Genomic DNA, 17,870 nt, shown 5'->3' with positions numbered 1-17,870 from the left:
TAAATGGTAAAAAAAAAAAAAAGAAATAAAATAAAATAATGGTACATTTCCATAGACACCTGTGTCTTTTGTTTGTATTTTGGGTTCCTGGCAGCTTTATACTTTGATAATTTAAATAAAATGAAAAATCAGATTGATAGCCAAGTTTGTGTGGAGAAAAAGATGCTAAACAGAGACAGAAATGAATGTATAGGAAGTTGGTAAATTTTAACCAAAATCTCCTGGACTTCAGAGGTTTAAATCACATGATACTATACTGGTCAATCCAACATCATCTTTTGAAAGGAAATACAATCATTTAATCATCATTTAATTGACCCCTGTCCAATCTGTGAGGAGGATTCAGTCATTGTGTGATGCTGCAGCAGATTATAACTTGACAAACTGGAAGGTGCAGTTAGACCAGCTGCACCACTGGAGGCTTTGACGCTCTGCTGCAGCTTTGTTCAAGTCTCGATAGGAATTAACTTCTTAGATGTCACTGAACTACTGTGCTCAGGCACTATACGTTTTGCCAAAACCCACAGTACTCTGTGTTCCCAGTTTTCCAAGAAATCACATTTATCAGAACTGGAGCAGGATGACACATTTAAGTAGAAATGACACTGTACTGAAGCCTGAAGATACTTAACTCTATGGAGTTTTGGGCTATTTTGTCAATTTTTGAATCCTTTTCATCCTGCCTGTATACACCACTCAACAATGTTTAAATGCCATGTTGGTATTTTTTTCAGCACAACCTCACCTATAGGACCTGATAATAATTGATTTTTTATTCTGACTTACTGGATCAACATTTTGAACCAAAGAAACAAAGAAAAAACAACATGAATGTGTCTTTTGTTGTGTCTTTTTTAGTTATTTTGTGTCTTTTTTTGGTCATTTTGTGTCCTCTGTTTTTTTTTTTTTTTGTCATTTTGTCTTCTCATGTGTCTTTTTTGGTCATTCTGTGTCTTTTTGGTATTTTCGTGTCTTTTTTTGTCTTTTTTTTAGTAATTTTGTGTCTTTTTGTGTCTTTTTTTAGCCATTTTGTGTTTTTTTTGTCTTTTTTTGGTCATTTCGTGTCTTTTTTAAGTCATTTTGTGTGACCTTTAGTCCAACATAAAATGTGAGTTTGAATCTTTTTTTTACTTTCAAAACACTATCATGCTCAATAAACATATAAGAGGGTTACATCCAGTTCTATCATTTTATAGAAAATATATTTGAGCTTGTCTCCAGTTTTACTTGGTATATCATCATCAAACTGAAACTGGCCTCATGGAGTTTACAGCCAGAACTTTAGAGGTAAATTTACAGTAGGGCTCCACGCTGCTTTGTTTTCTAGTCTGGATGGAGTCAACAAGTCATGATTTGGTGCTTTTGGTGACTCCAGAGGGTTAAAAGGAAATAAAGGGTTGGATGCTTTTTACAAAATGATATGCGAAAGATGCATTTAAGTCTATCATCAGGTTTGTTTCTATGAAGGTTACTGTTAAAACAGCTTAACAGCACTTCAAATAATACAAAATAATATATAACAGTCTGTAAGAATGTGTGTAAAATACATAGTAACACAATAAGACTTGGGCAAGTCACAGAAGTGTCCATTAATCTCCACCACAGGAAGACCTAGACCAGGGATGGGCAACTTAAATGCTGGAGGGGGCCACAAATTTTCATGGAGATGAAAACTGTAATGATTTTAAATACTGACTTACTAACAGCAACTCTTTTCTATTATCAATGCAGACAATGTGTCCAGACAAAGAAGACTGGTTCTAAATGATCTATTTTAGCACCGATCACTAGATGGCAGCACAAACTAAATCATGTTTGCTATTGAAACTTTCATTGAGTGTACTGCCCTACAAAGTCTAACTGCAGTATCAGTATGAATTAATCTTCAAAACAGAAGAAAATGAGTCTAAATCAAGGGCTGCTGGAGGCAGTATCAAAATGACCAAAAAAAGACACAAAGTTACTAAAACAAAGACACAAAATGACAGAAAAAAACTAAATTACTTAAAAAAGACACAAAATTACCAAAAAAAGACACAAAACTAACATTTCCACTTCTTCCGGTAACAACAACACGGCAGATTATAATCCATCCATCCATCCATTCTCGTCCGCTTATCCGGGGCTGGGTCGCGGGGGCAGCAGGATAAGCAGGGCATTCCAGGCGCCCCTCTCCCCAGCCACAACGTCCAGCTCCTCCTGGGGGACCCCGAGGCGTTCCCAGGCCAGGCGAGAGATATAATCCCTCCACCATGTTCTGGGTCTTCCCCGGGGCCTCCTACCAGTTGGACGTGCCCGGAACACCTCTAACAGGAGGCGCCCGGGAGGCATCCTTACCAGATGCCCAAACCACCTCAACTGGCTCCTTTCGACGCGAAGGAGCAGCGGCTCTACTCCGAGCTCCCTCCGGATGTCTGAGCTCCTCACCCTATCTCTAGGGGTGAGCCTTATCTCATTCTTTCGGTCACTACCCAAAGCTCATGACCATAGGTGAGGGTTGGAACGTAGATGGACCGGTAAATCAAGAGCTTTGCCTTCAGGCTCAGCTCCTTCTTCACCACAACGGTCCGGTACAACGCCCGCATCACTGCTGATGCTGCACCAAACCGCCTGTCCATCTCACCTTCCACTCTACCCACTCGTGAACAAGACCCCGAGATACTTGAACTCCTTCGCTTGAGGCAGTACCTCTCTCCCCACCCAGAGGGGGCAGTCCACCGTTTTCCAGCAGAGAACCATGGCCTCAGACTTGGAGGTGCTGACTCTCATCCCAACCGCTTCGTACTCGGCTGCAAACCGCCCCAGTGAGTGCTGGAGGTCTCGGCTTGATGAAGCCAAAAGAACCACATCTCCAAAAAGCAGAGATGCAATTCTAAGGTCACCAAACCGGATCCCTTCCTCCCCGTGGCTGCGCCTTGAGATCCTGTCCATAAAGACCACGAACAGAATCGGAGACAAGGGGCAACCCTGGCGGAGGCCAACACCCACTGGGAACGTGTTTGACGTTGTGCCGAGTATGCGGACACAGCTCTCACTTTGGTTATATAGGGACCGGATAGCTCGTAGCAACGAGCCCGGTACCCCATACTCCCGCAGTACCCGCCACAAGACTCCCCGAGGGACACGGTCATAAGCCTTCTCCAAATCCACAAAACACATGTAGACTGGATGGGCAAACTCCCATGACCCCTCCAGGAGCCTCGTAAGGGTAAAGAGCTGGTCCGTTGTTCCACAGCCAGGACGAAAGCCGCATTGTTCCTCCTGAATCTGAGGTTCGACAATCGGCCGGAGCCTCCTTTCCAGCACCCTGGAGTAGACTTTCCCGGGGAGGCTGAGAAGTGTGATTCCACGGTAATTGGAACACACCCTCCGGTCCTCCTTTTTGAAAATGGGAACCACCATCCCGGTCTGCCACTCCACTGGCACTGTCCCAGACATCCACGCGACACTGAAGAGGCGTGTCAACCATGACAACCCAACAGTGTCCAGAGCCTTCAGCATCTCAGGGTGAATCTCATCTAACCCTGGCGCCTTGCCGCCGGGCAGCTTTTTAACTACCTCGGCGACCTCTGCCAGGGATATTGATGAGTCTTCCCCCGAGTCTTCAGACTCTGCCTCCTCTACGGAGGACGTTTTGGCTGGATTAAGGAGTTCCTCAAAGTGTTTTTTCCACCGTCTAAGGACATCCCCAGGTCGGGTCAGCAGATCTCCTCCCCCGCTGAACACAGCTTGGGCCAAGCCCTGCTTTCCCTTCCTGAGTCGCCCGACGGTTTTCCAGAACCTCTTTGAGGCCGACCGAAAGTCCTCCTCCATGGCCTCCCCGAATTCCTCCCATACCCGAGTTTTCGCTTCAGCGACAGCCGCAGCTGCAGCCCTTCTGGCCAAACGGTACCTGCCCGCTGCTTCCGGAGACCCCTCGGCCAGCCAAGATCGGAAGGCCTGCTTCTTCAGCCTGACGGCCTCCCTCACCGCTGGTGTCCACCAGCGGGTTCTTGGGTTGCCACCACGACCGGCACCGACAGCCTTCAGGCCACAGCTCCTACCAGCCGCGTCAACAATTGAGGCTTTGAACATGGCCCATTCGGACTCCATGTCCCCAGCCTCACCCGGGATGCTGGAAAAATTCTTCCAGAGGCATGAGTTGAAGACCCTGCAGACAGGGGCCTCCGCTAGACGTTCCCAGTTCACCCTCACTACACGTTTGGGTTTGCCAGGTCCATCCAGCATCCTCCCCCGCCACCTGATCCAATTCACCACCAGGTGGTGATCAGTTGACAGCTCTGCTCCTCTCTTCACCCGAATGTCCAAAACATGCGGCCGCAGATCTGATGACACAATAATGAAATCGATCATCGATCTTTGGCCTAGAGTGCTCTGGTACCAGGTACACTTATGAACAACTCTATGTTCGAACATGGTGTTCGTTATGGACAATCCATGACTAGCACAGAAGTCCAATAACAGAACACCACTCGGGTTTAGATCGGGCAGGCCGTTCCTCCCAATCACCCCCCTCCAGGTACCATCATCGTTACCCACGTGAGCGTTGAAGTCTCCCAGAAGAACAATAGAGTCCCCAGATGGTACCCCTTCCAGGACACCACCCAGAGTCTCCAAGAAGGCCGGGTACTCCGAACTGCTGTTTGGTGCATAAGCACAGACAACAGTCAGAGACCTTCTCCCTGCGACTTGCAGCTACAAGGAGGTGACCTTTTCTCCTCGGGGAGAACTCCAACACAGCGGCGCTCAGCCGGGGGTTTGTGAGTAAAGATTATCTATTAAATGGAAAATAACTCAATTTTTGTTTGTTTTTTCTTTGAAAAACAGTGACATCATGAAATCAAAACTGGCATTTAAAGGGTTAAAATCCTGAAAATAATTGAATATTTGATAGTTTTTATCAGGACTGAAGTTGATTGAAAGATTTAATCCAAAAAAGTTGGAAAAAATTATATATCAGTAATATTTTTAAAGCGTTATTTAGAAGTGGACATGTCTGCCATCAAGTGGCCAAAAAGGGTTTTTTTCATTTTAAATCTGACACTTCACAAAAACTAAAAATGCATCAAAATCAATTTTGTTCTTCATCTTTGACCTACCCAAGGCTGTGATAAAAACCAATGCCCCAGCCAAAAAATATATATCATATGAAAAATAACTACATTTTTGTGTTTTTTTGTGTTAAAACATCAGTGACATCATGCAATCAAATTGGCATTTAAAGGGTTAAAATCCTCAAAATCTTTGAATGTTTAATAGTTTTGAGCAGGGCAAAAGTTGTTTAAGAGGTTTATGCAGAAAAAAGTAGAAAAAAATTTTAATCTGTAAAGTTTTTATAGCATTTTTTGGAAGTGGACATTTTCAGCCCAAAGGGCCTGAAAGGGTAGTAAATTAAAGTGGGCCCTGAGGGTAAAGCACATTTCAGTGCTGACATGTTGGCATGGTTGTGTTGTCTTCTTTTGTTAAGTTCAATAAAATACATTATAGTGAAATTTCCTTCATTTTTATGTATTTATTTATTTATTCATTTCATTTCATTTTAATTAAATTAAATGTACCAAGGCTTTAACATGAATCAAGTAAATTAGAAATCATGCCGTCATTTAGTGATAGCACACATTCATGGACAGTTTGATTTCACAGAAGTGTGATTGACTTAGTTAGTGTACATTGTGTTGTTTAAGTGTTCCCTTTATTTTTTTTGAGCAGTGTATATACAGTCATGGAAAAAATTATTAGAACATCGTTTTCTTAAATTTCTTGTTCATTTTAATGCATCCACTGCACGCGTAGCTGCCTCCCAGGCCTCCTTTTTGTTTGTGTTGGTGCAACCAATTTAATAATTTTCTTCCTCCGAGTGATCTCCTGCAGCAGAACTTCTAGTTCTGAACTGCTAAAGTGTTTTTTTCTTTTTTTACCTGTGCTCCAACGGATTTACGTTTTGCTTTAGGCTTTCTGTTGCTGTTTCCTCTGTGTGGCCCTGCACTCCTTTTTATGGGCATTAATGGGCGGTTACCTATGCTAATCATGTTAATTAGACTCACCTGGCACGCACGCTCTATTTACAAGGAGATGGCATTCATCAATTTAAGAACACGGCTGCGAACAATTCAGCTGCTTAAGAACACGTTGATGAATCTGACGTAGGGTCTTCTTAGAAATCTTCTTAAGAAGGACTAAAGAAAGAATCTAAGAAGATTCTTCAGAAGATATTGGTGAATGAGGCCCAATGATTTTTAGTTGCTGTGCTTTAATCAGGGACATCTGGCAATTTATATTCTAGAACAAATTATCTGCAGTGTTTTTTCTTTAATGTCTATCTGTTCAAATCATAATCAAGAAATATTTATAACATTTAACATGCTGAGACAAACAGAAAAGAGTCTTTTTTAAATATAAAGTTAAAATTCAAATTGTCATAAGAGTTATGCAACAGTTAAAATAGGCGGTTCTTCCCTGATGTTTGACTATCAAAAACTTGTTTAATCTGCATTCCTGCAGTCACACCTTTTCTTCCTTCACTTAACTTTTGCTTTGCATTCATGGCGCAGCAGAAATCTCAGCTGGTAAGTAAACGCTACTAAACCAGTTCATTAGAAATGATCAAATAAATCCAGAATAAGTGTGATCTGTCTGTAAACGATGATCAGTCAGGAGAATTGATTATTGAAGACACAGATTAATGAGACTTTCGGTCTGAAATGCTGTCAAACATACTGCAAGAAGACTGATGCATTTTGTTGAATTAATTATATTGAGTAGGCAGAGGAGTTTAAACTGAAAAATGTCTTTAGTTATTTATGTTCATCTTATGGTGACGCTTTTGTTGTTTTATTTTGGGAACATCAAGTAATTCAGCCTTTTACCAACCAGTGCCTCTACAGGAGCAGGAAGAAGAGTTACAACAATAACTAATCAAGTTACATTATCACTGTAACATTTATCATTTATGCAACTTTTTATGTCGTTTGTGTTTCAGTTAATTAACATTTACATTACATATGACATGTTAGTCACAATATTTATTTGGAAAGCAAAAATCAGTTGTTGCAACATGTTAAAAAAACATAAAATTTCACTAATTACCTTTTACTTTTTGTCTCAAAGGACTGAATATATTTAGCGTTTTTAAAAATTATATATTTTTTTGCTCCATCTATATGTGGGACCTAAAACAGATTATTTTATCTTAAAATATCTCCTGCATTAAACATCATTCATATAATCTAAACATTGAATTGTAGTAAATACTCTTCACAAAGTTCTAAAAAATGATCTGAAGCACAAATCACACTCCCATCAACTTCTTTAAACTTTCTGACAGCAACAACAATTTGACGGCTACACCTGTTTTCCATCCTGATTATGATCGGCTGTGTACAGGTAAAGAAGTTGGTAGAGGTCCAAGTTCTTCTAAAAATATTTCCATTGTTTGATCACAGGGAGACATTGTTGAGTATCTCTCCATGTCCAGCAGGTGGCGCTGTAACATCAACCACTAATGATTGAATCCTCACCAGAAACTGTTTGTTACAGTTCTCTATTTGTTAGGTTTTATTTTCTTCTCCTTTCTGTTCATGCTCGTGTTATTTGAACAATTTTAAAGTTTGAGTTGCAGTTAGACAAACTTTAATTCAATATAACAATGTAAAATATGGACTCAATGATTTTTAGTTGCTGAGCTTTAATCAGGGACACCTGGCTGTTTCTATTCTACAACAAATGATCTGCAGTGTTTTGTCTTTAATGTCTATATTTGTTCAAATCATAATCTAGAAATTTTAATAATATTTAACATGCTGAGCCTGAGGAACTGCAGCATACAGCATAACATTCCTTTGTAGATTATTAAAGTTCAGGTTTCATGTGTAAAGAGTGAAAACAAATCTTGCTTTCCAGCTGCCAATGGGATCATTTTGGATGTTAGAGAGAACATGTGGCAATGTTAATCTTCCAGATAGGGCTTAAACGAAGAAGAAGAGTTACAACCGTAATTCATCAAGTTACATTATCATTGTAACATTTATCATTTATGCAACTTGTAATGCCCTTTTTGTTTTCCAGTTATTTAATATTTTTTTACTTTTAGTAAAAAAAAAATTCTAGTCTTTGTGACCACTCAAAGATTTACACTACAGACGGCGCTCATTCACCCGTTCACACACACATTCATGCTGGTGGCAGAGGCTACACTAAACCTGCCACCATCAGGAATTCATTCACACACCAATGAACACAGCATCAGGAGAGATTTGGGGTTCAGTATCTTGCCCAAGGAGACTTCGACATCGAGGCAGCCATGGTCAGGGATCGAACAACCGACCTTTGACCTGACCTGATCAGTGGGCAACTGCTTTCCCAACTGGGCCACAGCCATCATAGTACATTTTGGTGCTGATACTTTTGTAGTTTTGCTTCAGTAATTTTTGAATGCAGGACTTTTACTTGTAGTGGAGTAATTTTACAGTGTGGTATTAGTACTTTTACTGCAGTAAAGTAAGCTGAATACTTCCTCCACCTCTGGCTGGGGGACAGTATCAGCCACGGCACACTGACTGTGACACATGCTAAACAAAACAATAATTCAAATGAACTAAGTTTTGATTATGTTTACACAAAAGTTCAGGAAAGTATGACAATAAAACTGCTTATGAAAAAAACTGCTGCAGCATATTTTGAACGTGTCTTATGTATTATGGTTGTCTGTGAGTGAATAGGAGCACAAAGGAAACCTAAATTGTTTATTTTTCTTCTTCCCTCCAGATGAATCTGTCTCTGATGTTTTAAGCAAACTGACATCATGGCAAGCGCTTCAGCAGGTGAGTCCAGTCAGACTGTCTCACACACTGTCTGCTTTCACAATTTGTAAAGTATTGTGTTAGATTACTCAAGCTGAGTCACATATTCTAAATACTTCATTTACTTTAGGAAAACTTCAAAATCATCTCAAAGATGATGATAAACACTCTTTTTTTAGGAGTTAATAATACAACTAATACAAACTGTAACAGAAAACAGTTTCTCATATTTTATATTTAGGGCCACGGGGCAATCGCACCGAGCACTATGTTATACTGTGGATTTTTTCTGGGGACAATTTCGTCCCACTACTCGTGTTGCGGGATAAATTATATATCTCAACTTGCTGTTCGATCGGGAGCAGTGTGCTATTACTTTTCTCTACGGAACTGTGCAAAATTTTGCATTGAAGTGAATGGGACGGACGGAAAAAAATGAGCGAAAAAAACTAAATTTCGAAACGAAACGAAATTTTCAAACGTCTAGTTCTCCGGTATAATTTCACAGAGAGACTTAATTTAAACTTTAAACAGTAGACACAAATCTTGTGTATTGGTGTATTAATCCACATTTCAATAGGTCATATAGTTTTTTTTATCAATCCCTGTTCAATGACCATGATCATTTTTGGAGAAATTCTGAGATTATAATGAGTGTGTATTGCATGGAACTGCGCTCCAGGCCGCAAATTCTACTCTACAGAAGTAATTTATACATAGAAACGTAGGAAAATTAGTCTTCTCACTCACAATCCTCTGGTTAAGCTGTCAGAGTTATAGTTTGGGCGTAGGATGCGCCACCAACACGCACCAACAGCCCCATTGACAGCCATATTAAAAACGCGGGAAAAGATTTCTGTAAAAAAGCATATTTAACAGTTTTTCAGATCGCTCTTACAAAGCTATTTCTTCATTTTTCTTCACAAAAAACATATGTAGCTGTTTAGGAAGAACTCAGGACGCTCAAAGTGAAGTCGGATCAATGATAGGTATTATGGTTTTGCCAAAAATGCTTTCTGTTCGAGAGAAATTCCAGTCTGTCCACCTCTGGCTGCCCTCACTGTGGTGGAAGATTCCACAGCTGTTACAGTAATTTCCATGTTTATTTTTTATCTTTATCTTAATTGTGTGAAACTTTGCGACTGTTACAAAGAAATTTCCCCACTGTGGGATTAATAAAGTCAAATCTGAATCTGATTGCTCTGCTCTGATTGGTCGACCCCAAAGCCTTTCATCCTTTCATTCATCTCTCACAGAAAGAGAGAAACAGACAGGTAACTTTATTTGATTACAGTTACACACACACAGGTAACTTTATTTGATTACAGTTACAGATACACACACACACACGAGATTGTAAGCGCGCACACTGCTCCTGATATATGAGGGGTATTTTATGCCAGCACACTATACTAAAACGCGTGTACAGCGCCTATGCGATGACATCAAACGTCTAACGTGCGCGTGTAAATTCCATTCACTTTCAATGGACAGACAGGCGTCACGTAGGCATCACGCAGACACTGTACACGCGTTGTTGCGCATACGCCTACGTGACGGCTGCGTGACGGGTGAACTACGCCTCAAATACGTGACATGAAGACCCGCGTGACTGTTAAGTACAATTCTACATAGGCGTACAGACACGCGTATTGCGAGTACACCAGATAACATGGGTGACGGGTGAAAAGTGCCACGAGCGAACGTAGTGGACACCTGTGTGTGTGTGTGTAACGCGTGTACGCCTATAACAGTTCAGCTGTTACACAGAGTCTCAGCTTCATACGGGATTGTGAAAGCAGAACTTATAGATGAACTCCAAGCCCCAACAGAGCTGTCAGGATATTTCTATCATTTTCAGGCCCGTTTTTATTTTCTTGATGATATTTAATGATAGCAAGGGTGAAAGGGATAATTAAAATAATTTCAGCTACTTAAAAATAGTAATACTAAAGTGCGACGCTCACAGCCAGTTCCCAGTTCGCTCTTGGACATACAGTTCATTACGCATCAGCTGTAATGTACAAATTGAATATTAAGTAGCCATGCGGACCTGTCCAATGAATAAGGATGCTTTGAGTAATTTTATGCGCTTGGACATACAGTTCATTAAGCATCAGCCGAGCATTGACCGGTTCTGAGCTTTGTGCTCTGTGCGTGTTCTCATCAAAGGAGCTGCGATTGCGAATCCTTTTGGTCGTTGAAGATGTGAAGGAGCCCCTTCCTGTTTCCTACAATGGGGTTGCCATCGTCATTGAGGAAAAGATTGTCATGCGTCATCTGGGTGATGTACCCAACGCTTTTGTGAACCTGATGGGCCTGCTGTACGTGCTGAACCTGGACTATCCGAAAGACATGAAATATACTTTTGAGGTTATTCAGCGCCTGTTCATGGAAATAGGGTCCGAGATGTGCACTCCTAGGGTCCACTCTCTAAAGAACAAACTGCTCAGTTAAAGGGATGCCTCAGGAGGATGTTTCTGCATTTGGCCCTTAGAAAGTATTCTCATTTTTTGTCCATTGCACTATAAGTAATAAGAGAAAAAGACACTGAAGGGCTTTACATTTATTTTCCTAATAGATTTCTATTGGTCTCTTGCAGACACTAATTTGTATTTTATGTTGCAGAGCAAAAATGAATAAGTGGAGATTTCAGTAATGTTTGAACATGTTAATTTTCTGACTGACTTTTGAGGTGAAGTTTCTCAGAGATACATTTTTCTATGCATTTTCTGCACAGCAGGACAGCACAGTGTAATTTCAGTTTTTGACCAGCCCTGAAAGTAATGGTAATTCCATTTCCTTTTTTTAAAAGTAATTTAATTTTTTTCTGTCATTTTTGGGTCATTTTGTGTCTTTTTAGAGTAATTTAGTGTTTTTTCAGTCACTTTGTGTCTTTTTTGGGTAATTTTGCGTCTTTTTGAAGTAATTTAGTGATTTTTTTTCAGTCATTTTGTGTAATTTTGTGTCTTTTTTGGGTAATTTTGTGTTTTGTTTTTGGTCATTTTGTGCCTTTTTACAGTAATTTAGTGTTTTTTCAGTCACTTTGTGCCTTTTTTGGGTCATTTTGTGTCTTTATTTTGTCATTTTGTGTCTTTTTAGAGTAATTTAGTGTTTTTTTCAGTCATTTTGTGTCTTTTTTGGGTAATTTTGTGTATTGTTTTTGGGTCATTTTGTGTCTTTTTAAAATAATTTAGTGTTTTTTTTCAGTCATTTTGTGTCTTTTTTGGGTCATTTTGTGTATTGATTTTGGGTCATTTTGTGTCTTTTTAAAATAATTTAGTGTTTTTTTTCAGTCATTTTGTGTCTTTTTTGGGTCATTTTGTGTATTGATTTTGGTCATTTTGTGTCTTTGTGTTACTTTGTGTCTTTTTTGGGTCATTTTGTGTATTGTTTATGGTCATTTTGTGTCTTTTTAGAGTAGTTTAGTGTTTTTTCAGTCACTTTGTGTATTGTTTTTGGTCATTTTGTGTCTTTAAAGTAATTTAGTGTTTTTTCAGTCATTTTGTGTATTGTTTTTGGTCACTTTGTGTCCATTTTTTGGTCATTTTGATACTGAAGTCGTGCTATTGCTTTCCGACACAGATGCAGTGTCAACACAGATACGGTGCAGGTAATTTGAGTTTGAGACCCCTGCTCTAGCCTATCTGAAATGAAGACCGATCCGCCTGCGTCGTCTTGTTTCTGAGATGTTTCTTGTTGCTCTACCCTGTATCTTCTTAGAGTAGAAATGTATTGCCCTTTTGTGGGGTCACCATCTTGTTTTCATGTTCTGACTTATTTCTATTGCTCTGTTTGGAGGAACACTAATCCATGTGATGTTGCAGAGAAATTGTCGAGAGGACATTTCATTAATGTTTGGATGTTTTCATTTTCAATATTTTTAGCAAGTTTCTCAGAAATACATTTTTTTGTTTGTTCTTACGAATTTTTCCTGCGATTCAATGTTCTGCAGCAACTCTGAACAGGCAGTGTTGAGGCCTTTTTTTCCCCCAATGAAAGGCTTTTTTGATGTCATGATATCCATTGACACTTATTTTTTAATAAAGGTCCTGATTGAATTGTCTTAACTATTTTTTCCATGTATTAATATTGAAGTTTGAGGCTTATTATCATGTAGATTCTTTGTAAATATTAGTTTGCTTAAACTCAAGTAACTTGGCAATAGAGGTTGAGAAAAAATATATATGTTGCGCTAACTTGATAAAATAAGTTCAACCAATATCTTTTTTAAGTTATCTTAAGTAATGTTTTCAAGTCCACATAACTTGATAAAGAAAGTAGAGTCAACAAACTGCTTGTTGTATCAATTGTGTATTTCATGTTGAGCCAACTTGATTCACATTTGTAGGAACTTGATAAAATACATTCAACCAACATCTCTTACAGTTAGCTCAAATACTATTTTGTAGTCCAACCAACTTGATAAAGGAAGTTCAGTCAACAGACTACATGTTGCATCAACTCATATTTTGTAGTGTAATAAACTTGACACTATAAATTGACTCAAATTAACTCAGCCAAAGCAACAAGATGACTTGACTTAGTTAAGTTGAGTCAACTAATCTTTTTTTACAGTGCAGAATCAGAATGAAACAAGAAGAAAAAGAGAAAATACTTTGAGGAAAAACAGAGAGCAGAAATTGAAAAGGAGAGAAAACTGAGAGAAAAACAACTTGAAGAAAAGGTGGAAAAAATCAACAAGGAACGTGAGAAAAGAAAGAACAGGAAGAGAGAGAGAGAAGAAGACAGAAAGAGAAAACGACAGGAACAAAAAGAAAGACAGGAGTGGGAACAGAAAGTTGAAGCTTTGGAGAAAAAAATAAGATCAGAATCAAAGGAAAACATTGATAGAAAACTGGAGGAGAACAGAAGAGATGAGAAAAGAACGAGAGAACTGGGACGAAAAACAAAAAGAAGAGGAAGAAACAAAAACAAGATGAACAGAGACGACAGGAGGAACAAACTAGACTGAAAAAGCTTCAAGAAGAAAAAGAACAGGAAACAGAAAAGTATGAAAAGCAAAGAGAAGTAGAGGAGAGAATCAGAAGAGAAAAGGAGGAGAAAGAGAGAAAAAACATGGAGAACTATGAGAAAAAACTGGAGAATCTGAAGAAGACATATGAAGAGGAAGCTAGAAAGAAAGCTGAAGAGTTCAATGAATTCCAAGAGAAATTCACTAAAGAATTTGCAGCTCAGAAGAAAAAGCATCAGGAAGAAATGGAGGACAAAGATAAACAATATGACATCTTAACAGCACTTAAAGACCACAAGGAACAAGAAATGAAGAAAAAACATCAATATGAAGTTTATGACTTCCTGAAACGTTTGACCAAAAACATTAAAAGTCCGTCAAAAATCAGAGATTTACTGAATCGGCAAGAACGAGAAATGAAGCAGGAGAAAGATGAAGAGAGAAAAAAGAATCTGCAGGAAAAAACATGAAGAACAAATGTTTGACTTGATGCAGAAACTTGTGGATGAAGACGGCTCAACATTTTGGCAACGTTTGAAATTCTTGTTTGGTTTAGATTAGTGAGGATGTAAAGCTCTGCATCAACAGCTGTTTGACTGGTTTTGATCTCAGATCTCAAAAATGTGTCAGATACAGGCAAAATGTGACAAAGTGTATTAGAGACAAATACTTTTAAACATGAAAAGCCAGATCATCAATGTGTGGCGGAATGGAGAGAGGGAGGGGAAAGTTGCTCGACAACGCCACCTGGGGAATTGCACCCCAGGAAATACACCCTTGGCCCTGTACTTTGGCCAACCAGAGGTCACACAGATTCGTTACACGAAAGTATAGAGGACGAGAGACGGACTTACAAAAGATATCAAAAAGTATTTATTTGCAGTAAATCAAAATTAAAAGAGCTCAGGGATCTCCACAACAACTGAAGTGTCAAATCAAAGTCGCAACCACAGTAGAAATAAACACAACAGGCACAGAGCTAGGCTGTAGCGAGGCGGTCAGACTAACAACTCAAACTACAAAAGAAAGAATCACTACAAACCAAATCACCACGTGCCACACCAAACTTAAGGAGGGAGTGAGAAGGGGACCACCACAAGGGGAAGCCTGCCGCCCGCTGCACCAGCTCCTGGAAACACAAAAGAAACACAAAATTACACTACTGTTGTGGTGAGACACTCAGGTATGTCAATCAATTAAAACTGAGGACTATATTACAACACACATACATACACACACAGCACTCACACCCACACACACACAGAAACAGAACTGATCATCCAAATATTTAAACCCAAATACAAATATACAGAAAACCAACTAATTCTTAAGACAAATAATGAAACAAACAACGAAATTTAGCGGTGGGTGGGGTTCAGGTGTATCTACCACCCCAAACACAAACCCAACAGCTATATGTTGAACTAAAACAGAAAATATATATCAATTTAACCCCAAAGAAATGAACCAAAGAACACAAACACAAAAGAGACAAAAGGAAAAGCAGACAATTAACCAAACCGATAAGAGTTGTGGTGGGACAGAGAACTTAGCGCTGCGTGGGAACGCAGCCGCCGCTGAGGACTGTGTGGAATGCAACGGTGCCGGAGCAGCCGAAGATGGCGAAGACGGAGTGGATGGCGGCGACGAAGCGGCCGCACCCGGACCGAACGCCGTGGATGGTTTACGTTTGGGATAGCCGGGTGGAGGATACGTCACAGAGCCGTGCAGGGCAGCTTCACCGGAGCACAGGAGGAGGAATCCAAGGAGGGAAAGCCGCTGCGGCTTCAACAGCCGAACGAAGAGAGCTTTACGCCCCCGAAACTGATCACCGGCTGCGGTAACAGTACAGAGCGGACGCCACACTCCCCTCACTCTTCACCATGCTGCCCCCGAACAACGCAGCCAACAGCACTTCCAGTGACTGAAGCACACCAAGAAGACCGGAGCAGCCAACAACCAACGCACGCCACGAGTGCCAGGCAGCAGTGTGCGAGCCAGCGAAGGCGCAGCACTTGCACAGGTGAAACCACTCTGCAATCCGCCCACCAGAAATCACCTAAGTGGAGGAGGAGCCACGCTCGACCTGCCACAAATGGACTAGTTGTTGTTATATGGAGAAAAGAAGGCAACTAAGCAGTAATATGTACCTTGTGTGTATTTTTATGTATTTTTATATGATGGGTTAGAACCTGTTTAGTTAAACTGGATGTTGTGGGTGAAATGATCAAATATTTAAGATTACTGAAAGTAATAATATCTTCCAGATGAAGCAAAATCATGAAAAATCACTCATCTTAATCATGTATATTAAGTGATGAATCAGGCTTTACTTACTGACTTTATTTCAAGCTTTTGGTCCATGTTATTGAAAATAATTGTTTAATCTGTAACCTAACACAAGGGTGTGTTTTTTTTTTTTTACTTTTATAACCTAAAATAACTTGAATATTGTAAGTTTTTAAAAAGAGTCAGTACAAAATAATGAATTTAAGTCTGTAGAAAATCTTTATGAAATGTTGCATTGTTTACTTCTGTACAGTTTGTTAGCAATAATAAACTTTTCAGCTGTTTCATTTTAATTTTTCCTAGCTGTGTAATTGTTAATCCAGCATCTTTATAAAGAAGGACTTCAACAGCTGGAGGCTCTGGTTGGTCATCAGGGATCTTTATTTTCTTTTTAATTTGTGAAAGAATTTGATGTTTGTAATGTTTGTATAATGAAACACCTGTTTTTTCTGAATAACCCAAATCACATATATCTCAGCAAATACTGAATATTTAACATGCATGAATATAATATAATAATATACATTTCAATAAATGTCATTTAAATAAGTGTTTGTTTTCTTTGTTCATCATTATAAATGTGTCTAGTGTGGACTGCTGTTAAATATTACAGTCAAACCAACTCTTAGAGAGTTCAACAAATATCTTTGTTTGCCGCTCTATTTATTTCTCCTTGATATTAGGATACTACTGATCCTGTGGATACTGTCAGTGTTCCAAGTTTACATGGCTAGATACTACGGTTTTAACAAATGGTTTGTGTGGAAATGTTCTCTGTTTCCCCAGCAGGTGGAGCTCCTAACATCAAGTGTTAAACATGTTGGAGGTCTGACTGTCATTTTTATTTTAGCCATCACGATAATAACCAAAGGTTGAAATGTGTAATGGGTAGACCAACAGAAATGAGATATTTATAATGACTATGAACCCACTGCACACTTTAAAACTGAAACAAACATTTTTCTGTACTGACTGACTAACATCTCAGATTTTGTTGATTCTGTATCACCATGAAACATTTGACATTTGTTAGTTTTTTTTAATAGTTAAAGGTCTGTATTAAAGAGAAACTACCTGCAAACACATTTTATGATCAACAACTTGAATGTGACAACATCCAGTGTGACTGATAGAAACTGTTTAACAATATATAAGGAAGATACATTTAGTTAAACCTCCAGCAGATACAAAATCACAATACTTATTTACATGCATTGCAATCAGGGCTTAAGGTTGAGTATTGATATCTCATCTGAATATTTTTACTTTTAAAAAGCATGGTTATTCATTTGCGCTTTGTTTAAAACTGCAATTATCCCCATAATATATATATATATTATATACCCCCATATAATATATATATATATTATGGGGTGTCACCAAAACAAATACTGCATAACTGGAAAACTGACATTCATGCATTGACATGAAAATGTTAACGAGATCCATATACAGAATCCTGTCAGAAATTTTGCTCCTTTCAAAGTAAAACAATACGCAGTTCATGCAGCCTAAAACTACTTCACATTACGTCTTGACAGCGGGCACCAGATCAGCAATCAATCAATCAATCAAAGGATCTCAGAGGGTCGGAGACATGGAGACAAGAGTCGGATTGTTGAAGTGGAACAGCATACAATCATTTATGACATAACACATTCTTTCTATAAGGATAGATATAAGGATCAGATCAACAGATCTTCCACGTCAGAGAAGCAAAGTAAGCTGTTTGTTGTTGTTGTTTACCTTATACACAGTTTATCACGGGATCTCGAGGTCTCCCGTACATTCAGGATTCTCGCGTGTTC

The 17,870-nt window shown here is 39.2% G+C and overlaps 1 protein-coding gene and 1 long non-coding RNA gene across 2 annotated transcripts in view; both read left to right on the top strand.

Moving 5' to 3' along the window:
- The window catches only part of LOC131974164 (trichohyalin-like), a 40,767-nt gene that overhangs the window by 7,305 nt on the left and 15,592 nt on the right, over window positions 1–17,870 (top strand). The window lies entirely within an intron of this gene.
- LOC131974166 (uncharacterized) lies at window positions 6,267–13,308 on the top strand. The gene is made up of 3 exons (XR_009394631.1): window positions 6,267–6,566; window positions 8,764–8,819; window positions 12,384–13,308. It is a non-coding gene; the product is annotated as an uncharacterized LOC131974166 (long non-coding RNA).

Source organism: Centropristis striata, chromosome 7 (assembly GCF_030273125.1).
Source record: "Centropristis striata isolate RG_2023a ecotype Rhode Island chromosome 7, C.striata_1.0, whole genome shotgun sequence".
NCBI lineage: Eukaryota > Metazoa > Chordata > Actinopteri > Perciformes > Serranidae > Centropristis > Centropristis striata.
Note: the sequence above shows the minus strand (reverse complement) of the source record. Positions and strands in the feature narration are given on the sequence as shown.